A 14336-nucleotide genomic window follows, 5' to 3' on the forward strand; every position below is an offset into this window, starting at 1 on the left:
ATGGGGAAAGAAAAAAAATCTCTTTGATGTTTCTCGGACACCCAGATCAGCAAAAACACAGACACACAAGAAAAATGCAAATCAGGAGTTGGGCCGTCCCAGGGGCACTCTGCCAAGCTGAGGGAAGACAGCAGCAACTGAGGGAAGAGCAGAAACAAGAACAGAGTAGGGGCTGCAGATGTGGGCACCACCCTAAGGTCAAGATAGACGGCAGAGAACCTGTGGCTACTGATGGTGTGAGGGATGCAACCATCCTGAACAAGCCATCACTGAAGTTGAGGATGACTTCACCTTTACTCGTCCACCCTGAGCTTCACCCTGAGCCCACACTGAGCTCCACCCTGAGGTCAATGACCCACTCCAACCCACTAAAAGTTCTTGTCACCACCCTTTTCCTTTTAGCGTTGAGGTAATGGTCCAGGTCAAGATCAAGGTGTCAAGTTGATCTTATTCAATAGAAGAAAAAAACCTCTATTGATCCTGCCGAGGCTAATCTTTTATCATCTTTTATCTCGCTGCCAAATTATTTCTATATTTTCATTTGTTTTTGGAACGTGCATCTAATTTCCGTGACTAATCTTATGTATACGTGCTCATACTATGGGTGCATGAAAGCTAGCTGCCCAGGTCTGGCCCAGGTCTGGCCCAGATGCACATCAGAACAAGGCCAACTGCCAAAAGCTATTTGGCACCAGCTGTATTCCGCAATCACCTATCTGTAGCGTGGGAAATGTCAGATTGTGGACAGATTGTCTATTGGATGGAGCTTGCTTGACAGCGAATTATCGCCCGAAGATCATGAGGGTGATGCGTGACGTGACATGACTGTGACTGTGTTATGTTTGTGTGTCTGTGTGTTTGTGTGTGTGTGTGTGTGTGTGTGTGTGTGTGTGTGTGTGTGTGAGAGAGAGAGAGAGAGAGAGAGCATGCGCGTGTGTGTGTGTGTGTGTGTGTGTGTGTGTGTTAGTGTGTGTGTGAGAGAGAGTGAGAGAGCATGCACTTGTGTGTGTGTGCGTGTGAGTGTGTGTCTGTGTGTGTGTGAGAGAGAGAGAGAGAGAGCATGCGCGTGTGTGTTATGTTACGTGAGCCCGCCTGCATAGAGACAGTGAGGATGGTGTTGCCTGTGGTGGGGGCGGAGGGGGTTTTACCAATCAACTCCCCCTCACTTCTCATCCCTCTCCTCCTCCTTGGTAAGCCTCATTATATGCAAGTCAGACAGAACCTCCCCTCCCTCGAACTCCCTCTCTCGTTCAGCTTCATCTCTCCCTCCTCCCTCCTCTCTCCCTCAGTCTGGCAATCAAAGAGAGAAAACCCAAATGAGGTAGGGGCATACTAGGGCTTCTGTGTGAGTCAGAGAGAGAGGGAGGGATGGAGAGAGAGAGTTAGAGAAAAAAAGAGAGAGAGAGAGAGAGAGACGAAGTGAGTGGGTGAGAGTAGGGAGAAGGGAGTAAGGGAAAAGAGAGGTTTTTTAATATTGATCCAACTGCATTCTGTGGCCTGAATACAGGCATTGAAAGAGAAATATATGTGTGTGTCTGTTGAAGGAAACCTGCAATGCATGTAATGTGCAATTAAAATCTCCCCACCTCTCCTTCATGTGGTATAATGATACCTTACATGTGGTTCTATGTTTGCATGCATACATGTTTGAGAGGGTGTGTGTTTGTGTGTGTGTGTGTGTGTATGTGTGTGTGTGTGTGTGTGTGTGTGTGTGTGTGTGTGTGTGTGTGTGTGTGTGTGCACGTGTGTGTAGGCGGCTGTATATAGGTATGGTAGAAGTGGGTGGAAGTGACACTGTGAGATAGAGAGAGGGAGAGAGAGTCAGAGAGAGAAAGGCTTAGAGATACCAAGGGAAAGAAAGAAAAGAAGAAAAAGAGAGAGAGAGAGAGAGAGAGAGAGAGAGAGAGGGAGATGTGGCAATCTGAATAAAAGTCTTTAATAGTCTAAGGCACTTCAACGACCCTGTCCATTCACCAGTTTGTTTCAAGGAGCCTGAAAGTTGAGCAGAGGGCTGAGATCTGCGTTTTATATGCATTTTATATGTGTTTTAGTGATGCCTGTGTGTGTGTTTGTCCCCTTCATGAACCTCTCATCACCTACTCTAAGTAAGAGGAAATCATGTTTTTGTAAAATAATAATAATAAAAAAAAGGAACCACAACAAGGACATCTATGATAAGGAGTTAGTTGAAAATAAGATGAAGGCTCACACAAAAACACGCACAAGCACACGCTCAACCCCAGTAAGGACAATGTGGTAATTGTACACGGTGTCCATGTCCATAGTTTAGCCTTAATGCAGAGAAGTAAGGTCAGCTTAGAAAGTATATAATGGCCTCTTAGATTGCTACGTAATACATTTGTGTGATTTCCTTGCCAGCTTCCCTTCTCTTCCCTCTTAGTCATCTGTGTGTCATAAGTTAGCAACCAGAATTTTCCTTACACTTAAAGCACATGCAATCTATGATGAAGTCTAGTTTCGTAAAGTGGTCCGAAATGTATTAGTGTCATCATCTTCAAAACTCATTTCTACATTTGAAACATTGAACCTATTTTTCATGATGGGTTGGAGTGAATGGAACAAGCAAAGCCGCATAAAGCCGCATAAATATGTTGATGTGTGTGTGTGTGCGTGTGTATGTGTATGTGTGCATTTGTGTTGTGTCTATGTGTGTGTGTGTCTATATGACAATCACATGTCTTTTATAGTCTATACAAATCCATGCAATTGGCACTTCAATACTTGACTCCTGCAATGCTTTACTGTCCGGATGCAGCAACAACTCACTAAAGAGCCTCTAGCTGATACAAGATGCAGCCACTCACACACTTACTAGAACTAAAAAATATGAACACATTTCTCCTGTACTCATTTCTCTTCACTGGCTCCCTGTCAAAAGTAGAATCAACTTCAAAATATCCTTCTAACATACAAGGCTCTGAACGGTCTAGCTCCGGACCACCTGAGCGGTTTATTAGTCCCGTACTGCCCATAAAGAGTCCTTCGATCTCAAAATGGAGGCCTTTCTTGTAATTTCAAGAGTTTCGAAACTTATGGTAGGAGGCAGAGCCATTTGCTATCGAGCCCACCTCCTTTGGAATAAACTTTCTTCCTTTATCTGAGAAGCAGACACCCTCCCTACTTTGAAGTCTAGACTTTAAACTTTCCTCTTTATTACTCCCCATAGTTGGGAATGGTGTGCGGAGGTGCAGCACTGATGACAGAGCCTCTGATGGAAAGGGCTGCCTTCAGTGGAAAGGGCTGCCTCTGGTGATGCCTCTGGTGGAAAGGGCTGCCTTCAGTGGAAAGGGCTGCCTCTGGTGGAAAGGGCTGCCTCTGGTGGAAAGGGCTGCCTCTGGTGATGCCTCTGGTGGAAAGGGCTGCCTCTGGTGATGCCTCTGGTGGAAAGGGCTGCCTCTGGTGGAAAGGGCTGCCTCTGGTGGAAAGGGCTGCCTCTGGTGATGCCTCTGGTGGAAAGGGCTGCCTCTGATGGAAAGGGCTGCCTTCAGTGGAGAGGGCTGCCTCTGCTGTTGCCTCTCTGTGACTGGCCTGTCAGTCGTAGTTGGTATGGTCAGTTCCAGACCATCCTCATGGTGGTGTTGGACCAGCGTGCACCATCCCTTAGTTATGCAGCCATAGGCCTAGGCTGACCAGCGTGCACCATCCCTTGGTTATGCTGCCATAGGCCTAGGCTGACCAGCGTGCACCATCCTTTAGTTATGCTGCCATAGGTCTATAGGCTGCCAAGGACCTTAGTTATGCTGCCATAGGCCTAGGCTGCCAAGGACCTTAGTTATGCTGCCATAGGCCTAGGCTGCCAAGGACCTCTCATGTGTATATGCTACTAACTTCTTCTTTCTCTACTCTCTGTAGTAGCAGTAGCAGTACAACTGGCAGCAACCGTAGGAGCAATTCATTCCTAAGTCCCTGCAGGCAACATCAGAGAAGACAATGACATCTCTGCGTCTTCTTCATGACATCCAGACAGAGATTTTGACAGAGATCCTGCTTGGACAAATCATTAAATCATTAGATTTCTTAGCTATGTAGATGACACCCAAATCTACTTAGGCCTCTCATCCAATGCCTTCTAATGATTGTCCCCTGTCCCTCGTTCATACACTGACCAAATGAACAGCTGGATGTCTCGAAATGTCCTTCAGCTAAATAAGGACAAAACCGAAATGAAATGGGAAAAATGAGAAGAGACTTAGGATTGGTACACACCTTGACACAAAAGGATTTAAAGCGAAGGACGCTGTTAAAAACCGTGGTGTCTTAATTGATTGCGATCCCAGTTTTGACAACCACGTGAAAGCAATAACCAAATCAGGTTTTTACCATCTCAAAATCATGGCCAAACTTAGAGGCCTTATGTCAAAACATGATTTAGAAAAACTCATTCATGTCTTCATCTCCAGCAGGGCTTCAGCTTATAGAAAATGCAGCTGCTAAACTTCTTCAAAAGCCAAAAGCACTGACCATATCACTATGACTCTTAAGTCCTCACACTGGCTTCTGGTCACAGGATCAACTTTAAAGCGTTGCCGCTCGTTATAAACCACTAAACCGGCAAGATTCTTCAGACCACTGGAGAGAAATTGCTGGTAATACCTGCTATCAGAACTCAACATGGTGAAGCAGCTTCTAGCTGCTATGCTGTAGAACCCTCTTTCTGATGACATCAGAGGTGCTCCAACTGTGGCCAGATGCTTTTTGTTAACTGATCAAATGCACTCCACTATTTTCCCTTTTCCCTGTCTGTCTCTGGAGGCCCTTAATATATGTGATCACTGATCAGCACTGATACACAAGTTTGGCAAACACAGAGTAAGACAATGACTAGAATAAAGGACTGTGTCCACCATGACAGACAGGAAGGTGACGTCGCATTTAATTAGCAAAGCGTCATTGTTAATGTAGTTCATAGATGATGTGTACAGTCAGGGAAATATGGAAGGCCTTGGCAGGTACAAGCAGATATGGGACACTGAGTAGGACCATAGGGAGTAAGAGTAATGGCTGATTTGACATGACCCTTAGCACCGTTAGCCTCTGGTTGTTTATAGGATTATTGCACTGGTATAGTTATTTTATTAGGGAAAAGCTATTTCTCCTTCTCACTTCCCCCTCTCTCTCACACATACACACTCACTCACACACACACACACACACACACACACACACACACACACACACACATACACACACACACACACACACACACACACTCACACACACTCAGTGAATCAGCTCTGAAACTACATCAGTGGTCTGTGCCTTTGAAGCTCCCCCAGGTTAGTAAACAATATTACTCACAACAGAAATCTGTGCAGCATGTGTGTGTGTGTGTGTGTGTGTGTGTGTGTGTGTGTGTGTGTGTGTGTGTGTGTGTGTGTATGTATGTTTGTGTTAGTGGGTGGTGTTAACATATGTGTCAGTGATCTACCCTACTAAAACATATGTTTGCATAAGAATGTGTAATTATGAATGTATATGAAATTTAAGAGGGGCACCTTGCGCAGATCAAGCTGCAGGCATTTTGCTCAGTTAGTTACTTAGTTACTATGCTGTGTGTGTGTGGGGGGGGGTCTGTGTAGGTGTGTAGGTGTGTGTGTGTGTGTGTGTGTGTGTGTGTGTGTGTGTGTGTGTGTGTGTTTGTGACAAGGTGGGAGGGCAGGTGCGATCGTGGGTGTGAGTGTGACGAAGGGAGCGGAGGGGCGGTGAACCCCGGGAGGGAGATTCCAAGACTGAAATGTCGGAGAGGGAACATGTGAGTTTCCCGGCGGAAGCGACAGGTATATTCCACTATCACCAACCGCCCACCTAGCACAGTGGGACTCCTACCTCCCCGGCAAACGCTTCCCTGATACGCTGCTATTACGCACTAGGTTGGAGTCCCCCAAATCTTGTGTTTTCTCACACAGAGTGTTTCACATGCTTACTTCTGGGGCGTTTGACGACTTTGTTCAATGAGACAATATTGGTCCCGTTTAATGTGATTCTGTAGATTCGTAAAACTGTAGAAGACATCAAGTCACGCATGGGATAACCTCATGAATTATGATTTAAAAGCGAAGAGCTTACCATTTTATAGTTTAACCTTTTTTTTAATAAGATGCTGGGTAGGCTGGAAATTGTCACTTGTGGGAATGCAATGTCTTGAATCCCGGAAAAAGTCGCAAACTGTTTTTTTAACAGGAAAGCTGTAACCTATTTAACCCAATATGGAAAGGGGGGGGGGGTTCTACCTACTCAAAGGAGAATCATCTTTAGGTCCGGAACGCGAACAAAGTAGCTTATGAGTCGTAGTCTAAGCTCTGCTTGTCGCGGCTGCTAGACTGTATCAAACGACCTAAATATACGAAGACGAATTGGGAATCATACAATATAAACGCAAACTTCTCTTTGTTTTTAATAAGCAACTAGATTAACAAAATATCACCGTATTGGACGCACTGCTCGCTTCTCCGACGGTCGACTTTCCCTCCTCTCTTCGCCAGGAGCCGTCTTTATAAATAGCAATCCCGTTGACAACATTCCGTCAATGACGTAATGCGTACGCGTGGATGTGTAGGTGATGCTTTTTAGTGAATGAACCCCCCTCCCCTCCCCGCTCGCTCGCTCTACTAGTACTATAGCAGCTCTATAAAAAGCGCACGGGGGCTTGTAAGAACGGTTGAGAATCGCGAGTTTTCTGAGAGAGAAGGGTCATAACAGCGCGAAGAGACTGTGTGCCAGTCTTGTTTAAACGCTGCAGTCTTCAACCGGCTCAAAGAAACTTCATTTTCTAGAACTTTACGAGTTGAAGTCCTAACGTCAAGTCTACCAGCAGGATGAAGAAGCTGTCACTGACATCTGCGGGAGAACATTTCGATCGAGACAATTGACGGGTGAGTTAATTTACTGCTTCATGGCTTCACAGAACTGGAGAACGGTTAGCATATGCTCGTAGACTTCATGTGTTCAATTGAATGATCTGACTTACGTGAAGTCATTAAAACAAAAGTGTTACATGAAGCATTGATGTGTTGATGCAGCGGAGAGCACAGACAGATTGCGGGAGAACTGAAAGTTACTGCAGTGTGACTCACTTTTTTGCACGTGTGTGGCGTGACTTCTTTGAATGAACTAAGGGAACCGAATGGGTCGTGCAGGCTGCCCTTTGCAAGCAATTCCATGCCCGAAATACTATTAATTCTAGACAGGCGATGCTTAGTATATGGTCAAGGTGTGAAGGGCAGTTATGACAATGTCTTAGTGATAACCTAAGTTACCCTTACACGTGTCGAAGCAACACAACGAAACATAATTTCAACTGGATGCTGTAGACTATGTGTGTTTGGGAATTATCAGTACATCATGATGGAGAAGTTAATCAAAATATATTGATTATTTAAAAAAAGAACGAAACAATGACTCTGACATGACGTAAGCTACACATCGACCCGAACCCGAGACGCTAGAGGAGAGGTCAGGGCTTAATTGCGGACCTGGAGACTCGCATTTTCCTTGTCTGCGCGAGGGTCCCACCGGAGGATAACGCGTTTTTAATCACTATTCTCGTCATAGAGCGCAGCCTGGAGGTTTCCGGTGGACATTTGCCCCCCCGTCCCATTTTGTTCCGGTTGGTTGTGCCGCCCCACACACACACACACAACACTCACACACACTGACACCGTCTCCACAACCTGAACATATTCATGTGTTTGGTTATGGTATTTTCACTCCAGCGATTCTATTTACCTTGACTGGCCTTCCCCACAGGATGTACAAATTTCCTTTGCTCCCAATCATTTCCGTTTACCCTTTCCTGCATGAATTCTGTGACGTGTTTTCAGTCGCTGAAGTCAGTTCTGCGTCACTCTTGCGCACTTTGCAGATGATTCGCAGTCACCTACTGTAACCCTTTAAAGAAACAGCGCGTGCTCAGAACATGAACACATACGCACACACACGACGCGCTCACACGCACACACACACACAAACAGAGAGATACACACACACTGAGCCTATTACTTGCGTGATAAGAAATCATAGCTGTCCAAAGTGGTGATTCTTTTAATGTTTACTGAGTTTTCACATGAGATTGCACTCGGTAACTTCTGTAATTTTCCTGGTTCACAGAGAGGTAATCGTTAGCTTTTGAATAAAAACAAATTAAGAGAAATGTGTTTATGGCACAGACTGTGTGTTTTTAATATGCAACATGCCACAGACATCCACTATACATCCACTATAAATGTGCTTTTGTAAAACTATTTCAAACAGCAGTTGACAGATTCGTGAATGATCTCGTCGCAAAGTCTGAAGGTTATGCTGTTTAAGATAGATTAAGAAATTGAGAGATTAAGACATTTTCTATTTTAGAGCATGGAGTCACATATTTTATCTTCGGGTCGGATTCTCGGAAAGAAAGTCTTAACACTGATAATTCGCGGCACACGAAGATAGGGAGCCAGGCTGCCTCGTCAATTTTGAGAGAAACTTAAGTGCCACATACATTTGTCTTGATGTTGTATCAACATCGATATTTCACACCTATAAGTGTTTAGAGGACCGATAGCCAACAGAGAATGCGGGATCTCTGATTTCAGGACCACGGCTAGCAACCGGCCCTTCGTTCTGCCAATGGCTGCTGTCACGTGTGTCGCTGTGCTGAACAATAGTCCAGAGCAGGCGCAGCAGCCAGAGTTGGCTTGTCCGTAAGAGCTCAAAAGTCTAAGCAAAGGGGGGGAGAGACGAACATCACTTTACTGTTGAAACAACAATTCCGCGTAGCTCACGTCCTATTCTAGTGCAATACGACCGTGCAAGATCCGAATAAAAATGCTTTAATGAGCTAACCGTCGGTCGCACGTGGAAATTCCTGTTTAAATAGTCCAAATCGTAAAAAGTATTGACGAACTCACACACGTCATGAAGCGGAACCAAACGTACTAAAAACATGGACACATGGAATCTTTTAGATGTCTGACATCTTTTTTTTTTAGCATTCTCCTCAAGCATCAATAGCATCAATGAACAGAATATAATTGATAACCAGCTGTTCTTTTGTCATTACCCAAACGCCAAAGCCACAGTATTCCAGATGCTGTTTTAGCGAGGTTGGCGAGTAGCCTGTTATCGGACGTCTGAAATAATCTGCCAGTCGCCTCTGACAGCAAACCCCAGTCATAGCCAGCACGTCAGGACCTTGGCTCTAGACTGCTTACTGCTTACACACTCTAAAAGCACAGTAACAGTCTACAGTCATGGCTACTGAAGTCTGGACAGAACTCCACTGGCTGCCAAAGTTGGAGCTTTACTCTCTGAGAAAGGAAGAGGAAGCAAACCCAGCTGTGAGGTGAAAACTACAGGCAAGCTGAGAGTACAGCAGATCACCACAGGCTCCACAGACAAACGGAGAGTACAGCAGAGCACCACAGGCTCCACAGGCTCCTTCTGTTACACACTTTAACCCAACTCTATGCTCCACAAAACTATATTATAGCTGTTATACTACCAGCAGTCTTGAGCGTGTGTATGTAAGATGACACTAAAGCAGGCAGCGAGACTGAAATTCCCAAGAGAGCCTAACATAGAACACAGTGTAAATGTATACTCACACTTACACCTCCTCTACACATACACACACACAGACCTCTGCGTCCACCCACACCTACACCTACACCCTCTGCTCGCCCCCATACTCAAGCACACGAGCATACACCCACACACACCCACGCTGCCCCCCCCCCCCCCCCCCCCCTCATGCCGACGCAGTCACGAGCAGACGTAGTGAGAGTCGAGGACAACGTGTTCAGCCATGCCATCAAGACGTCTCTGCGCCTGCATTGGGGGATTCCTGAGCTAGAGGGCCTGGTCTCGCCTCCCAGCAGCCAATAAGAGCCCTGCCTGCATCCAGTTGCCATGCCAACTCCTTCTCCTCTTTCACCGCTGTCTCCATGGTGACCGTGGCTTTAGATTGTTACTGTACCAACAGCACGTGGTAACAGTCTACAGCCATGGTCGTCAGGGGGGCTGTTGCCACAGCAACAGTAGTGGCCCAGCAGAAAAATGGAACTCCTGAGGTGCGAGGAACGTCCCGCAGGGAGTGCTCTGTCCCACAACAACCGACGGTCGTCACCATAGAAACACGCAGAACACAGATGATGCGGCACCAGCTGACAGTGCTGGAAGTAGGTCGTGAGAGAGGCACGGGGAGGCAGCAACCCCCAGCCCAGCACAGCATTCTCACACATCTCCTCCGTTCACTCATCATCGCTCGAACCCCTTTGCCTAAGACAAGTTGTCTTTTCACAGACTGCAAAGAAACACACAGCATGGCAAAATAAATCTGAATGAAAAACCCAATTATCTATACCTTCTTTACATTTACATTTATAGAGGTTTCCGATAAAGGATAGCTATATGATGTCTTGATATGAGTGTTACATAGAGAAAGAAATCTGTCGTAAGCTTGTCGTAAGCTTGGAGCTTGCAGCTCAGAGAAGTTCCTTTTAAGTTGGAGCATGAACGGGTCTCAGACGGGTCGTAACGAACCCGTTTCCTGCCGTCTCTCAGCACCACAACGCTCGAAAGCACTCAAGGAAACACGAGTAGTCTGTTTGATGAACTCTCTTTGATTAATCTCAGCTCGCCCCAAACCTCTGAGAGGCTTAGCAATGCATAGCCATCTTTACATGGATGAGAACATGGCCTCTCCTTTATGTCACAGCAACTACACTTTCCATCCTAACAAGGGATCCCTTCTGTTGAGGACTGTTAGTGTGGGCAAAATAAATCAAATTATCATCCACGCAGACCAAACTACCATACTTTGTCTAATCTGGACAGTGATAATGCTTGGCTGTAAGATTGGTTAGTCTTGAGAAACCAACTGTGGCATCGAAAAAAAACAAAAAACATAATATGCTATGAGTAGTTTGCTGCCATATTTTATTCTCTTTAATAACCATTTTAGCCTGGTCTTTTAAGGGGAAGCTGTGATATTGCTTATTGCAGCTGTTTTACGCCACACTTTGCTCTTCAACTACTACAGAAAGTTGTTCACAAAGTCTTGGCTTTGGTGCAAGAAGAGAGATGGTTGCACTTTTACTGATGTTAAAATGATGATGAACATGATGTACAAATCATGTGTAGTGAATCAAGTCTTCTCTTGTAAATATGTAAAAGTTCATCAAATAAATATCTAGAAATGCCCCTGCTGATGTTTGAGTTTTGTGTTCTCCGATATTTCAAAACAGGGAATGTTTGAAATCCTTGCAATACAATGCCTACACACCTGAAACCCTTGCACGTCGATGCCAGGCCTGAGACGGTCCTAGATCAAAAAGAGAGATAAAACCGTCTCCTGTTGTACCTTTCCAATGATTATAGGGAAGTGTGTGATGTCACATTCTGGAACACCTCAAGGCCAACCCCCCAGAGACAGTTCCAGTGGGTGTCGGCCTTCAGTCACATGGCTTCACATTCTATAGATCAGATCAGTCAGATGGCTTCACATGACAATGCTATAGATGAGTCACAGACCTTCACATGACAATGCTATGAAGAGTCACAGACCTTCACATGACAATGCTATAGATCAGGGGTTTTCAACTGGTTTTGTCCCAGGGACCACCATTCTGACTAGAAAGTAATTTGCGGCCCACTGATGTGCCTGCACACGCGTGCGTGTTTGTAACCGCCGCCGCCAAGCCCCCTCCCCCTGCAGAGATATTTTGCCTATAACACTTATATATGTGAAATGATCAGGGTACATCGCTAGCTGCCACCACGCCCCCTCCCTTTGCACAGATATTCTGCCTATAACACTTAAATATGTGCAGTTATCAGGGTAGATCACTTACCGTCGTTGCCACACCCCCTCCCCCCGTACACATATTCCGCCTGTAGCACTTGTCAGTGTAATTTCTTAGATATTTTTTAATCTTGAAATGTGTTGAAATATCTAAGCAAATTTATAAAAATAAAAAAATTCAATGGTGAACTGATCAACATAGGCTCATGTCGCGGACCCCCTGCAATGCCGTCACGGACCACCAGGGGGCCACGGACCCCCTGTTGAAAACCCCTGCTATAGATGAGTCACAGACCTTCACATGACAATGCTATGAAGAGTCACAGACCTTCACATGACAATGCTATGAAGAGTCACAGACCTTCACATGACAATGCTATAGATGAGTCACAGACCTTCACATGACAATGCTATAGATGAGTCACAGACCTTCACATGACAATGCTATAGATCAGTCACAAACTTTCACATGACAATGCTATAGCTATAAATCAGTCACAGGGCTTTACATGACAATGCTATAGATCAGTCACATGGCTTTACATGACAACAAACCAAATGTGCCAATGATTCTTGTGTGCAACACACGCTGAACAGAGGGGTGTGAAGATCTTTGAAAGCCAAGTGAAGAAAACTCTTACCATCACTGATCTATAATATTTAAAGGCTTGAGTAGTTTCTGTGAGCGCGTGCAGCCTGAGGGCGCCATACGCAGTCCCAGAGGGGTCCCTGTTTACCTCCTGTACCTACAGCTCTGACTAATGAGTGCACTTGGATATCAGTCTATTTAGCTATGACGAAAAAGACCAACTGAAGGTAAAGCTATTCATCCTTGGCACAGAGCTCTACTGGAAAACCCTGCATTCTGAGCAGGCAGTATAGTCCAGTCCAGTACTCCATATCCCAAAGGCTTTGTTGTGCTGTGATCATCACTAAAAGTGCAACATGACAGACTGATTTTTTTAAACTATCTTTTAGTGCCCATGGCTTCTTACATCAATGCTTTTGGGGAACACTGTCCAGTCTGAAGACAGGGGTCTTTGCTGCAGAGGCCGGTTGGTCAGCTCTGGCGTTGGGGCCTGTAGGATTGAGTCAGGGTCAGGGGTCAGGTTTATTAAGTGGCGGCTCACATCTCCTCTGTGCCTCTTTTAGTTCCGTCTGCCTTGCCGTGTCTCATGATAATCTGAAAGCCTATGCTGCCACCTAGAGGTCAGTAAAAGTTTACAACTTAAATTTTCATAAGGTGGCTTAGTTACTACACACAAACACAAACCTTATCAAAAAAAAAAACTGTGAAAAAACTCAAGCCAAGAAAAGAAAAGTCATGTGTCCTGTTTGTTCAAGTTAACGTATTAATCTTTAATGATGCAGAAAATGTTACAGAATGAAAACTTGAAAAACTAAAACTTCAGGTTTGGTGCAATATGTGGTTTTATTTGGGAGACGTGTAGACCATATATCAATAAAGTCTCTCCTTCGCTCCAACACACACACACACTCTGATGTGGAAGCTCAGTTTTTGTCTGGGACTTTTATCTATGGGAGAGACAGACTGAGAAGAGGAGAGGAGCTGGAGGACAGGAGGAAAAAGGGAATATGGAGAGAAGCTTTAGATAAAGACTGTGAAAGAGAGAGAGAGAGAGAGAGAGAGATGCAGCAGAAACATCCCTCACACATGTGTCCACACTCTTCACACACACACATGCACACACACTCTTCACACACACACACACACACACACTCATCCACATGCACACACACTCTTCGCACACGCTCACACTCCCTCAGGGGCGACTCCTCCCTGCACTGCAAGAGTTCATGTGCCGACACACACAGAGTACACATCACAGCACATAAACTCTTACTGTTCATGGTGAAGCGCACAGGGACTCAAGACAGGAAATAAACACAAACACACAACACATGTGTACACACACACATCAAGATCCCCAATTATGCACAACCACATTCACCACACACACATACACACACCCAAATACACACACACCCCAAACTCGTGGGTATTGCACAGTGCCTGAGCTATGGGGGGGGGGGGGGATTTGAACCATGCCTTCAGCCTTCCTTGCAGAACGCAGTGTCCAGATAAACAGGAAACCCATAAACCATTCAAGTCATGCTGGCTCTTGATGATATTAAGCAACTCCTAACTCCTTTCTCTCCACCACCTCCTCCTCCTCCTCCCTCTTCTCCTCCTCCTCCTCCTCCCATCTGTGCGCTGTTAGCCAGAGAGCTGTCATCAGCTCATAAATCTAAAGCCGCTCTTGATTTCAAACACCCAAGTCTGTGGGATCACAATCAAACAAACACGTTCACCACACAGACACACAGAGCCTAAGGTCCTCCTACTCTCTCTCTCTCTCTCTCTCTCCCTTCCTCCTCTCTCTCTCTCCCTTCCTCCTCTCTCTCTCCCTTCCTCCTCTCTCTCTCCTTCCTCTCTCCCCTCCTCCTCTCTCTCTCTCCCCTCCTCTCTCTCTCCCATCCTCCTCTCTCTCTCTCTTCCCTCCTCCTC

The 14336-nt window shown here is 45.6% G+C and overlaps 1 protein-coding gene across 1 annotated transcript in view; it reads left to right on the forward strand.

The window, feature by feature from the left end:
• Positions 1–6825: 6825 nt before the first annotated feature.
• The window catches only part of pdlim4 (PDZ and LIM domain 4), a 63131-nt gene continuing 55620 nt past the window's right edge, over positions 6826–14336 (forward strand). Inside the window, exon 1 of the mRNA XM_031571638.1 lies at positions 6826–6893. The gene's annotated coding sequence lies outside the window, so the exon portion shown is untranslated. The remainder of the gene's footprint in view (positions 6894–14336) is intronic.

The sequence above is a fragment of the Clupea harengus genome, chromosome 8, assembly GCF_900700415.2.
Source record: "Clupea harengus chromosome 8, Ch_v2.0.2, whole genome shotgun sequence".
Lineage (NCBI taxonomy): Eukaryota > Metazoa > Chordata > Actinopteri > Clupeiformes > Clupeidae > Clupea > Clupea harengus.